Genomic DNA, 12,362 nt, shown 5'->3' with positions numbered 1-12,362 from the left:
CCCAGCGTCACCCTCACCCTCTTTAATCCCCTGCAGGCTGGCTTTCCCCCCCACCTCTCTACTTAGATGACTCTTCACGATTTTCCATAAGCCTCTTGCTGGCCTTGATCTCTATGTAGTCTTCACACCTTGGCCATGCTATTCTTCTCACAACTCACTCTTTAAATTTTTATTGGTGTATAGTTGATGTGCAACGTTGTGTTAGTTTATGCTATACAGCAAAGTGAATCAGTTATACCTAAACATATATCCACTCTTTTTTAGATTCCTCGTAACTCTCTTCTACTGCGGAGAAGGCAATGGCACCCCACTCCAGTACTCTTGCCTGGAAAATCCCATGGATGGAGGAGCCTGGTAGGCTGCAGTCCATGGGGTCGCTAAGAGTCGGGCACGACAGAGCAACTTCACTTTCACTTTTCACTTTCATGCATTGGAGAAGGAAATGGCAACCCACTCCAGTATTCTTGCCTGGAGAACCCCATGGACAGAGGAACCTGGCGGGCTACAGTCCATGAGGTTGCAGAATCAGACAGGACTTAGCAACTAAACAGCAACAAACCATACAGTTTAAGCATACAGTTCAGTGTGTGAACTACGTTCCCATCATTGTACAGCAGATCTCTAGAACTTTTTCATCTCGTGAACCTAAAAGCTGATGCTCATTGAATGTTTCCTCCTCCTCTCAACCCCTAGCAACCACCATTCTGTCTTCTGTCTGTGAGTCTGACTACTTTAGGTGTCTTGTATTTGATCTTGTGTGACTGCTTATCTCACTCACCATGCTGGCCTCTGGGTTCATCCATTTTGTTGCATAGGACAGGATTGTCTTCCTTTTTTGAGGCTGATTAATATTCCATTGTATGTAGAGACCGCAGTTTGTTTGCTGATCTGTTGATGGACATTTGGGTAGTTTTTACTTCTTTTTTTTTTTTTTTTTTTTTAGTTTTTACTTCTTCACTGTTGAGAATAATGCCACAATCAGCATGGGTGTGCAGGTATCACAAGCTCCTGTCTGCTACGGACTCTTTATTGGAGGTGTTTGGCTTTGTGTTTCCTTCTCCCTTGTTGGCTCCTTTCCTTCGTCTCATCACTTTTGTCCTGAGGCCCAGCCTTCACTGTTCTGAGCATCCTTTCCAGACTGTCTCCTTACGGCTCCTGCATGACCTCTAGGTCAAGGGCTGTGGGCCAGTGGAAAGGGCACAGGGCCAGGACTGAGCTCCTGCCTGTGATCTGCTGACAATAGACTTGGGCATCTTCCCGTCTGCACCTCAACTTCTTCACTTCTCAGAGGGAAGGGATGCACAGGAAACTTTCTGCTTTAAGTGTTATGGATCCCTCTCTGTCAAATAGACAGCTCCAGAGCCTAGCCTTCTCCTGTGCTCTGGCCAGGACAAGGATAACACTGTCGGACGTCTTTATCCAGGTGACCTGGGGGCTCCCGGAACCCCATGTTTTCTCCTTCCCTCCTCTACCTCCTGCTGACATCACTCTGGGTACTCTTTCTGCATCTTCCTCTCAGGCACAATTTAGAGGCTGTCTCCTCCTTCTCTTCCCAGTCTGCTCCAGTTCTGGCTGATTAGTTTTTCCCTAAGATTTCCCCAGCACTCACTGTCTGTATTGTTCAGAGGCACTTAGACCCAACCATAAGAATATAAAATACAGTTTTTCATAAAGATGGCACTGAAGGCGAAGAAGGAGGCCCCTGCCCCTCTGAAAGTCAAAGCCAGAGCAAAGTCTTCGAAGGCCAAGAAAGCAGTGTTGAAAGGCGTCCAGAGCTACCAAAAGAGGACAGTCTGACGTTACCTACCTTTCCGGCACCCAGAATACTGTGGCTCAGGAGGCAGCCCCCAAATCCTTGGAAGAGCGTCCCTGGGAGAAACACGCTTGACCACTGTGTTATCAGCAAGTTCCCCCTCACCACTGCATCAGCCAGGAAGAAGTCAGGAAACAGCAGCCACTCACTGTGGATGTCAAGACCAGCAAGCACCAGGCTAAACAGGCTGTGAAAAAGCTCTGTGGCCAAGGTCAACACTCTGATCAGGTCTGATGAAGAAAAGAAAGCCTGTGTTCAACTGGCTCCTGACTACGATGCTTTCTTTGGAGGTTGCCAGTAGAACTGGGATCATCTAAACTGAATCCAGCCGGCTACTTCTCAGTATAAAAGTTTCCATAAAGAATGTAACACAGAATGGGAAGGAACATGCAGTTACTCCTGCTGGACGCTCAGCACCCTGGGGACAGGCGTATCTGCTTCCCATCTCCACAGCCTACAGAGCGAAGCACGATGCTCTCGCGAGGGGAGGCGCTTGGAAAATGCTTACCATTTATGACAGCAAAACCCTGGGCAGTCTCAGCCTAGCTGACCTCTCTGCAGTCTTTGACGTCAGTGACAGTTCCTTCTTGTAACACCTACTCTTTGGTTCCTGGCTGCAGTGCTTTTGTGTACCTTCCTGCCTCTCTGGCCGTGCTTTTCAGCATCCTCCAAGTGCTTCTCTTTTGTTTGTTTCCCTTGACAAGTCCCCTTGGATAATATCTTCCATGCCTATTGCTTCCACTCTCACTTCTCAACCAAGGATGCACATTCATTCATTCAGCAAACAAGAACTCAGTACTTTCCGTGGCTCAGAATCAGGCCTCGGGACTTCCCTGATGGTCCAGTGGTTAGGACTCTGGGCTTCCATTATAGGGGGTGTAGGTTCAGTTCTTGGTCAGGGGACCTGAGATCCCACATGCCAGGTGTTACAGCCAAAATTTGTTTCTTTTTACTTAAAAAAAAAAAAGAGAGAGAGAATCTGACCTGGGGAGAAACACGAGTCAGACCTGCTTCTTACCCTCGAAGGGCTTACAATCCAGCAAAAGGGATAGATGGAAACAATCAGAGCCCAGGGTGGGGTGGGGGAGAAGTGGGGTGCGGGACAGAGTATTGCGAGCTCAGGCCTCCTGTACCCCCCACCCCAACCACCACCCAGATACACCACAGATATCTCTAATGCAATGTGTCCACAACTGAATTTATCAACCCTTTTAAACCTGCTTCCCCTCCTTTGTTGCCCATGCTGGTTAACCACACTGCAATGCAGAAGCCCGGGACTTCTTTTCTCTTATGTCCTCTGCATTTAGTATACCACCAATCTCTCCCCTCTTCCTCCTCCCTCTCCTTGGAATTCCTCAGTACCTCTTCATTCCCAGTGGCCCAGACCCCTTACTATGACAGCCAGAGCCGATCCCTGACCAGTCTCTGCCACCTTCTCCTACTCCCATCCTGGATTCCACTCTCCAGTCAAAGGGAGCTTAAGAGAGAAGGAAAGAAAGAGAGGAAGGAAGAGAGGGAGGAAGAAAGAAAGAAAAGGAAGGAAGGAAAAAATAAAACCTGCCTAAAATTCTAAATGGCTTTTCGTTAAATCCAGATTTAGAAAGATGAAAACCCCTTGGTATGACATGGCTTGTCTCCAGCTCCCCCATCCACACCTAGATACTATTTGGAGATCGTGAGCTTCTCTACACAGCTTTGTGGAAAGCTTTATTGAGTGCCTAGCACTACTCCAAGCCTTGATGACACAGAGATGAAAAGACATTCTGCCTAGAGGGACCAACCGTCAGGTTCCTTTAGACATGCTTTGACTCCCTGCTAGAACAGCATCTTCTCTGTGGACTGGCCTCTAACTTCCCATGCAGAGTTAGTGACCAATGTTTACCCCAGTATAACCATTTTCATACAGTGCTGTTTCTTCATTGTGTTCCTGTGTGCCTGGCATATGGGAAGCACTCTCTCAGTGCTGAAATCCATTCCTTTGTTTAACAAGTATTTACTGAGCAACCAATTCCATAAAAATAAACAACCCAGTCAAAAAATGAACCAAAGAACTAAACAGACATTTCTCCAAAGAAGACATACAGATGGCCAACAAACACATGAAAAGAGAAACGCAAATCAAAACCACAATGAGGTACCATCTCTCGCCAGTCAGAATGGCTGCGATCCAAAAGTCTTCAAGCAATAATTGCTGGAGAGGGTGTGGAGAAAAGGGAACCCTCTTACACTGTTGGTGGGAATGCAAACTAGTACAGCCACTACGGAGAACAATGTGGAGATTTCTTAAAAAACTGGAAATAGAACTGCCGTATGACCCAGCAATCCCACTGCTGGGCATATACACTGAGGAAACCAGAATTGAAAGAGACACGTGTACCCCAATGTTCATCGCAGCACTGTTTATAATAGCCAGGACATGGAAGCAACCTAGATGTCCATCAGCAGACGAATGGATAAGAAAGCTGTGGTACATATACACAATGGAGTACTACTCGGCCGTTAAAAAGAATACATTTGAATCAGTTCTAATGAGGTGGATGAAACTGGAGCCTATTATACAGAGTGAAGTAAGCCAGAAAGAAAAACACCAATACAGTATACTAACACATATATATATGGAATTTAGAAAGATGGTAACGATGACCCTATATGTGAGACAGCAAAAGAGACACAGATGTAAAGAACAGTCTTTTGGACTCTGTGGGAAAAGGTGAGGGTGGGATGATTTGAGAGGGTAGTGTTGAAATGTGTATATTATCATATGTGAAGTGGACTGCCGGTCCAGGTTTGATGCATGAGACCGGGTGCTCAGGGCTGGTACACTGGAATGACCCTGGGCGATGGGATGGGGAGGGAGGTGGGAGCGGGTTTCTGGATGGGGGACACATGTGCGCCCGTGGCTGATTCATGTTGATGTTCGGCAGGAACCACTACAGTATTGTAAAGTAACTAGCCTCCAATTAAAATAAATAAGTTAAAAAATATTTACTGAGCACCTACTGTGTGACAGGCACTGTTACATACTGTGGGCATGTCAATGAACAAAACAGATGCAATTCTTGCCATCACAGAGTCTATATTCTAGTGCAGAAGAGAGATAAATAAAATAGAGTACTATATAAGCAACTTTTGGACTATGCAGCTTGCAGGATCTTCCCCAACTGGGCCACGGCAGTGAAAGCCCAGAATCCTAACCACTAGGCCACCTGGGGAACTTCGGATAAGGTACTTTAAATGGTGATGTGTTATGGAGGAGAAAAAAACGAATTGGAGAAAGAAGGTTGAGAGCGGGAGGAGTGTCTACAAGTTTAAATAGGAAATTGAGAGTAGGTCTCATTTATAAGACAGTGTTGAAATAAAACAATGAAGTAAGTGAAAGTTAGAGCTATGTGAATGCCTGAAGAAAGAACTTCCAGACAGAAGCAACAGCCAATGTGAAGGCCCTGAGGCAGGAATGAGAATTGTAGGTGAAGAGAGAAAGATGCTCTCTGTGCGTGGGGGAAGATTATGGGACCCTGTCGGTCATTGTAAAGACTTTGACCTTTACTTGGAATAAACTGGGGAGTCATTGAAGGATTGTAAACAGACGAGGGACTTGATCTGACTTAAAGTTTAAAAGTATCACTCTGGCTGCTTTATTCTGGTTAGTACATAGCAGAAGCAAGAGTGGGAGCAAAGAAACCAGTGAGGAAGCTCCTGGAATAATCCAGGTAGGAGATGATAGTGGCTGAGATTAGGGTGGTAGTATGGAGGTGGTTGGAAGTACTCAAGCTCTGGCCATTTAAAAATTTTATTTTACTGAAGTATAGTTGATTTACGGGTTGTGTTAATTTCTACTGTACAGCAAATTGATTCAGATACATACATATACATATACACGGGCTACCGAGGTGGCTCAGTGGTAAAGAATCTGCCTGCCGACGCAGGAGTTAGATCTCTAGGTTGGGAAGATCCCCTGGAAGAGGAAATGGCAACACACTTCAGTATTCTTGCCTGGAAAATCCCGTGGACAGAGGAGCTTGATGGGCTACAGTCCATGGGGTCACAGAGTCGGATTCAACTGAGCACGCATATACATATACATTCTTTTTCACATCCTTTTCCATTATGGTTTATCATAGGATGTTGAATATATATCTTATGTTGCCTGTGCTATACAGTAGGATCTTGTTGTCTATCTGTCCTGTGTATGATAATTTGATCTACTAATCCCAAACTCTCAATCTACTCCCCCCGACCTTGTCAACTGCAAATCTGTTTTCTACATCTGTGAGTCTGTTTCTGTTCTGTAGATAAATTCACTTGAAATATACTTCACATTCCACACATGTGATATTATGCGATACTTGTCTTTCTCTGTCTGCCTTTCCTCACTTAGTGGGATCATCTCTAGTTGCATCCATGTTGCTGCAAATGGCATTATTTTTTATGGCTGAGTAGTATTCCATTGCATGTATGTACCACATCTCTAGCCATTCATTTGTTGATGAACATTTAGGTTGGCTAATTATAACCAGTGCAATGAACATTGGGGTTGCATGCATCTTTTTGAATTATAGTTTGCTCTGGATGTATGCCCAGAAGTGGCACTGCAGGATCCTCTGGAGACTTTACTTTTAGTTTTCCGAGGAACCTCCCTACTGTTTCCCATAGTGACTGCACCAAGTTACGGTCCCACCACAGTGCAGCGGGGCTCCTTTTCTCCAGATCCTCTCCAGCATTTGTTATTTGTGGACTTTTTTAATGATGGCCATTCTGAGTAGTATGAGGTGGTACCTTATTGTAGTTTTGACTCGCATTTCTCTAGTAATTAGTGATGTTGAGCATCTTTTCATGTGCCTGTTAGCCATTTGTATGTCTTCTTTGAGAAATATTTATTTAAGCATTCTACCCCTTTTTTGGTTGAGTTCTTTTTTTTTTCTTATTGAATTGTATGAGCTGTTCATATACTTTAGAAATGAAGCCATTGTGGGCTGTATAATTTGCAAATATTTCCTCCCAGGCCACAGGTTTAGATATATTTTTAAGATAAAGCAATGGTATTTGATGATGGATTGTGTGTGATATATGAGAAAAAAAGAACAGTTAACGATGGCTCTAGGAACTATGTTCAATATCTTGTAACAACCAGTAATAGAAAATAATTTGAAAAAGAATATACATATATATATGTATTTCTGAATCACTTTTCTGTACACCTGAAACTAATACAATATTATAAATTAACTCTACTTCAAAAAATGGCTAATAATTTATTTTAAAACTTTAAAATAAGTAAAATATTTTTTTTAAAGAAGGATGGCTCCAGGATTTTCGGTCTGGGTGAATGGAAGGATGAATTTGCCAATGAACTGAGATGAAGAGAACAGGTGGGTGAGATTTCATGGAAGAACAAGAGTTCTAGTTTTGACATATTAATATATATGTAATTAATCACCCCATATTTAATAACAATAATAATCTATATTTTAAAATAATATAAAATACTTCTATAATTTATATATATATACTTTATCATGGCTGAGTAATATTCCAAGAGATATGTACCATATCTCTTTTTTAAAAAATTAGGATTGGAATACTGTCCACCTTTATATAGGCTTTTAGAATTTACATCATACTTCTACACCCTTAATCTCATGATTAGATTGTTCCATCATGTTGCTTTTTTTATTCAGTTCAATTCAGTTACTCAGTCATATCCAACTCTTTGCGTCCCCATGGACTGTGGCATGCCAGGATTCCCTGTCCATCACCAACTCCTGGAGCTTGCTCAAACTCATGTCCATCGAGTCGGTGATGCTATCCAACCATCCTCTTCTCCTGCCTTCAATCTTTCCAGCATCAGGGAATTTTCCAATGAGTTAGTTCTTCACATCAGGTGGTGAAAGTATTGGAGCTTGAGCTTCAGCATCAGCATCAGCCCTTCCAATGAATATTCAGGGCTGATTTCCTTTATGATTGACTGATCTGATCTCCTTGCAGTCCAAGGGACTCTCAAGAGTCTTCTCCAACACCACAGTTCAGTTCTTCGGCGCTCAGCTTTCTTCACCGTCCAACTCTCACATCCATACATGACTACTGGAAAAACCATAGCTTTGACTAGACGGACCTTTGTTGGTAAAGTAATGTCTCTGGTTTTTAGTATGCTGTCTAGGTTGGTCATAGCTTTTCTTCCAAGGAGCAAACATCTTTTAATTTCATGTCACCATCTGCAGTGATTTTGGAGCTCAAGAAAATAAAGTCAGTCACTGTTTCCATTGTTTCCCCATCTATTTGCCATGAAGTGATGGGACCAGATGCCATGATCTTAGTTTTTTGAATGTTGAGTTTCAAGCCAGCTTTTTCACTCTTCTCTTTCACTTTCATCAAGAAGCTCTTTAGTTCTTCTTCATTTTCTGCCATAAGGGTGGTGTCATCTGCATATCTGAGGTTATTGACATTTCTTCCGGCAGTCTTGATTCCAGCTTGTGCTTCATCCAGCCCAGCATTTTGCATGGTGTACTCTGCATATAAGTTAAATAAACAGGGCGACAGTATACAGCCTTGATGTACTCCTTTCCTGATTTGGAACCAGTCTGTTGTTCCATGTCCAGTTCTAACTGTTGCTTCTTGACCTGCATACAGATTTCTCAGGGGCAGGTCAGGTGGCCTGGTATTCCCATCTCTTGAAGAATTTTCCACCCTTTGTTGTGATCACACAGTCAAAGGCTTTGGCATAGTCAATAAAGCAGAAGTAGATGTTTTTCTAGAATTCTCTTGCTTTTTTGATGATCCAACGGATGTTGTCAATTTGATCTCTGCTTCCTCTGCCTTTTCTAAATCCAGCTTGACCATCTGGAAGTTCACGTTTCACATACTATTGAAGCCTGGCTTGGAGAATTTTGAGCATTACTTTGCTAGTGTGTGAGATGAGTGCAATTGTGCAGTAGTTTCAACATTCTTTGGCATTGCCTTTCTTTGGGATTGGAATGGAAACTGACCTTTTTCAGTCCTGTGGTCACTGCCGAGTTTTCCAAATTTGCTGGCATATTTTTTTACTACTCTTTTTTAAAATTAATAATTGGAGAATAATTGCTTTACAATGTTGTGTTCATTCCTGCCATACAACAATGCGAATCAGCCATAAGTATGTATGTATCCCCTCCCTCACGAGCCTCCCTCTCTCCCCATCCGATTCCACCCCTCTAGATCATCTCAGAGTGTCAGGCTGGGCTTCCTGTGTTCTATAACTGCTTCCTACTGGTTATCTATTTTCCCCCCGACAGTGTATATATATATATGTTAATGCTACTTTCTCAATTTTCCCTTCCCTCTCCTTCCCCCACTGTGGCCACAGGGCCGTTCTCTACGTCTGCATCTCCATTCCTTCCCTGAACATACGTTCATCAGTCCTATTTTTCTAGATTCCATACATATGTGTTAATATACAATATTTGTTTTTCCCTTTCTAACTCACTTCACTCTGTCCAACAGGCTGTAGGTTCATCCACTTCACTATAACTAACTCAAATCTGTTCCTTTTTATGGCTGAGTAATAGTCTATTTTCTCTCTCTCTCTCTCTACACACACACACACACACACACACACACACTTTTCTTTATCCATTCATCTGTTGATGAACATCTAGGCTGCTTCTATGTCCTGGATACTGTAAGTGATGCTTCAGTGAACATTGGAGTACATGTGTCTTTTTGAATTGTAGTTTTCTTAGGGTTTATGCCCAGTAGTGGGATTGCTGGGTCATATGGTAGTTTTATTCCTAGTTTTTGAAGGCATCTCCATACTGTTCATCATAGTGGCTGTATCAGTTTACGTTCCCACCAACAGTGCAATAGGGTTCCCTTTTCTCTACCTCCTCTCCAGCATTTATTGTCTGTATACCCCATCTTCTTTATCCATTATCTGTTGATGGACATTTAGATTGTATCCATGTCTTGGTTACTATAAATAGTGCTGCTGTGAACACTGGTGTTGATGCTGCAGTCTTTATTTATTACTTTTACCCTTTAAAAAAATGAAATGTAGTTAATTGACAATGGTGTGTTGTTTCAGGTGTACAGCAGAATGATTCAGCTATATGTATAAATATTCTTTTTCAGATTCTTTTTCATTATAGGGTATTACTTTATATTTCATGATAGGGTATTGAATATAGTTCCCTGTGCTATACAGTACATCCTTGCTGTTTATTCATTTTACATACCCCTACCATACTGAAGTCCTGATACAGAATTTCTTCCCAGAGAAACCTCTGTGTTGCTGCAAAGGGAACACTTCTGCCTGCCTGGGTGAGGCCCATCCACATTATCAAGGTAATCATTACTTAGAGTCAACTGATTGTGGACGTTAATCACACCTACAAAACACCTTCACAGCAGCATTTATTAGTGAATAAGTATTATAGTCCAGGGCTTCCCTGATAGCTCAGCTGACGAAGAATCCGCCTGCAATACGGGAGACCTGGGTTCAGTCCCTGGTTTGGGAAGATCCCCTGGAGAAGCAAAAGGCTACTCACTCCAGTATTCTTGCCTGGAAAATTCCATGGACTAGTCCATGGGGTGGCAAAGAGCCGGACATGACTGAGGAAATTTCACTTTCATCTTCATAGTGCTAGCCAGACTGACATAAGACTAACTTTCACAATAAGTTTGAAATGCCCATTAGATATTTTGTGGCAGTCATCAATACAAATCTGGTGTTCAGGACGGATCTTTCCTAGAACTATCAAATTCTTTGTACCTGTGTACTAAGTCATTTTAGTCACGCCTGACTCTGCAATCCTAAGGACTGTAGCCTGCTAGGCTCCTCTGTCCATGGAATTCTCCAGGCAAGAATACTGAAGAATACTGATGCCGTCCTCCAGGAAATCTTCTCGAACCAGGGATCAAACCCATGTTTTGCGAATCTCCTGCACTGGCTGTGCTTAGTTGCTCAGTGGTGTCTGACTCTTTGCAATCCCATGGACTGTAGCCTGCTAGGCTCCTCCGTCCATGGGGATTCTCTAGGCAAGAATACTGAGGTGTGTTGCCATGCCCTCCTCCAGGGGATCTTCCCAACCCAGGGATTGAACCCAGGTCTCCCGCATGGCAGGCAGATTCTTTACCCTCTGAGCCACCAGGGAAGCCCATTGGCAGGTGGGTTCTTTACCACTAGTGCCACCTAATAAAATACGTATAACAGAAAATTTACTATTGCTGACATTTAGCCATTCACACTGTTGTATAATCGTCACCACTGTCTCGGTCCAGAACACTGTCATCACTCCAAACAGAAACTCTGTATTAATTAAACAGTCACTCCACTCCTCCTCCCTCCAGTTCCTGGGAATCGCTGATCCACTTAACCTGCTTTCTGTCTATATACATTTGTGTATTTTGCATACTGCATCTAAATAGAATTGCACAATATGGGACTGTTGTGTCTGGCTTATTTCACTTAGCATAATGGTTTCAAAATTTCATCCACATTGTAGTATGTATCCATATTTTATTTTAAATAGCTTATGCCCCATTGTACGGATAAACAAGGAACCCTGGTTTCTACTTTTGGGCTATTGCAATAGTGCTGCTATGAACATTTGTGTTACGAGTTTTTGTTTGAACATGTTTTCAACTCTTTCAGATACTTATTCAGAGTGAAATTGTTTGGTCATACATTAATGTAGCTTAACCTATTGAGAAACAATCAAACTGTTTCACACCAGCTAAACCACTTTACATTTCCACCAGCAATGTCTGAAGGTTCCAGTTTCTCCACATCCTTGCTAACACTCCTTACTTTCCAGGTTCTTGTTTGCTTGCTAGTTTTAATTTTAGCCACCCAAGTGGGTGTGAAGTGAGATCTTATGATTTTGATTTGTTTTTCCCTAATGATACTGAGCATCTTTTCCTGTGCTTTTTGGCTACCTTCTTTAGAGAAATGTCTATTCAAGTCCTTTACCCATTTAAAGAATTGGGTTGTCTGTTTGTGGCGGTGTAGAAATATCTATTTTGAAATGAATCTATTTGCCACCCCATACCCCACCTCCCAGTCCCTTATTTAAAGGGTTCTGCCTCTTCTTTTAAATCCATGTATAGGCAAATTGTTTTACAGCTGGGAGAGACTACTCCACCTCCAGGATGTCCTCTATTCTTGCAATTCTTTGAGCTCTCCAACGTTAAAATTGGTTGTCTAAATTTAGTCCTCCCTGCTCAGCACATTAGCCTCTGTTTTGGCTCAACAGATGAGAAAAATAACAGATGAGCTTTGAATTTAAGGATCCCAATAGCATCGAAACACAAGGTGACCCAATTAGAACAAGATAGTCAAGAAGGGCCGGCGGACTCAATTTCCACCAAGTGGAAAGAAGACGCATGCGCTGTACAGCTAAGGGCATGTCCGAGCTAATGAAGGCGTGGCCTCTGCCCGAATTCAAGATGGCTGCCAGGAACTTCCGCTCTTGCTGCGGGGGCGGGGGGAGAGGCTGAAGATTCAGAACGCCATTGGTGGAATTGGCACCGTTCATCTCCGCCCCTTCGAGGGGAGGGAGTGACAAGGTCCCAACTT

The sequence above is a fragment of the Oryx dammah genome, unplaced genomic scaffold (assembly GCF_014754425.2).
Source record: "Oryx dammah isolate SB20612 unplaced genomic scaffold, SCBI_Odam_1.1 HiC_scaffold_28, whole genome shotgun sequence".
NCBI classification, from domain to species: Eukaryota; Metazoa; Chordata; class Mammalia; order Artiodactyla; family Bovidae; genus Oryx; species Oryx dammah.
This window is presented reverse-complemented; position numbering follows the sequence as displayed.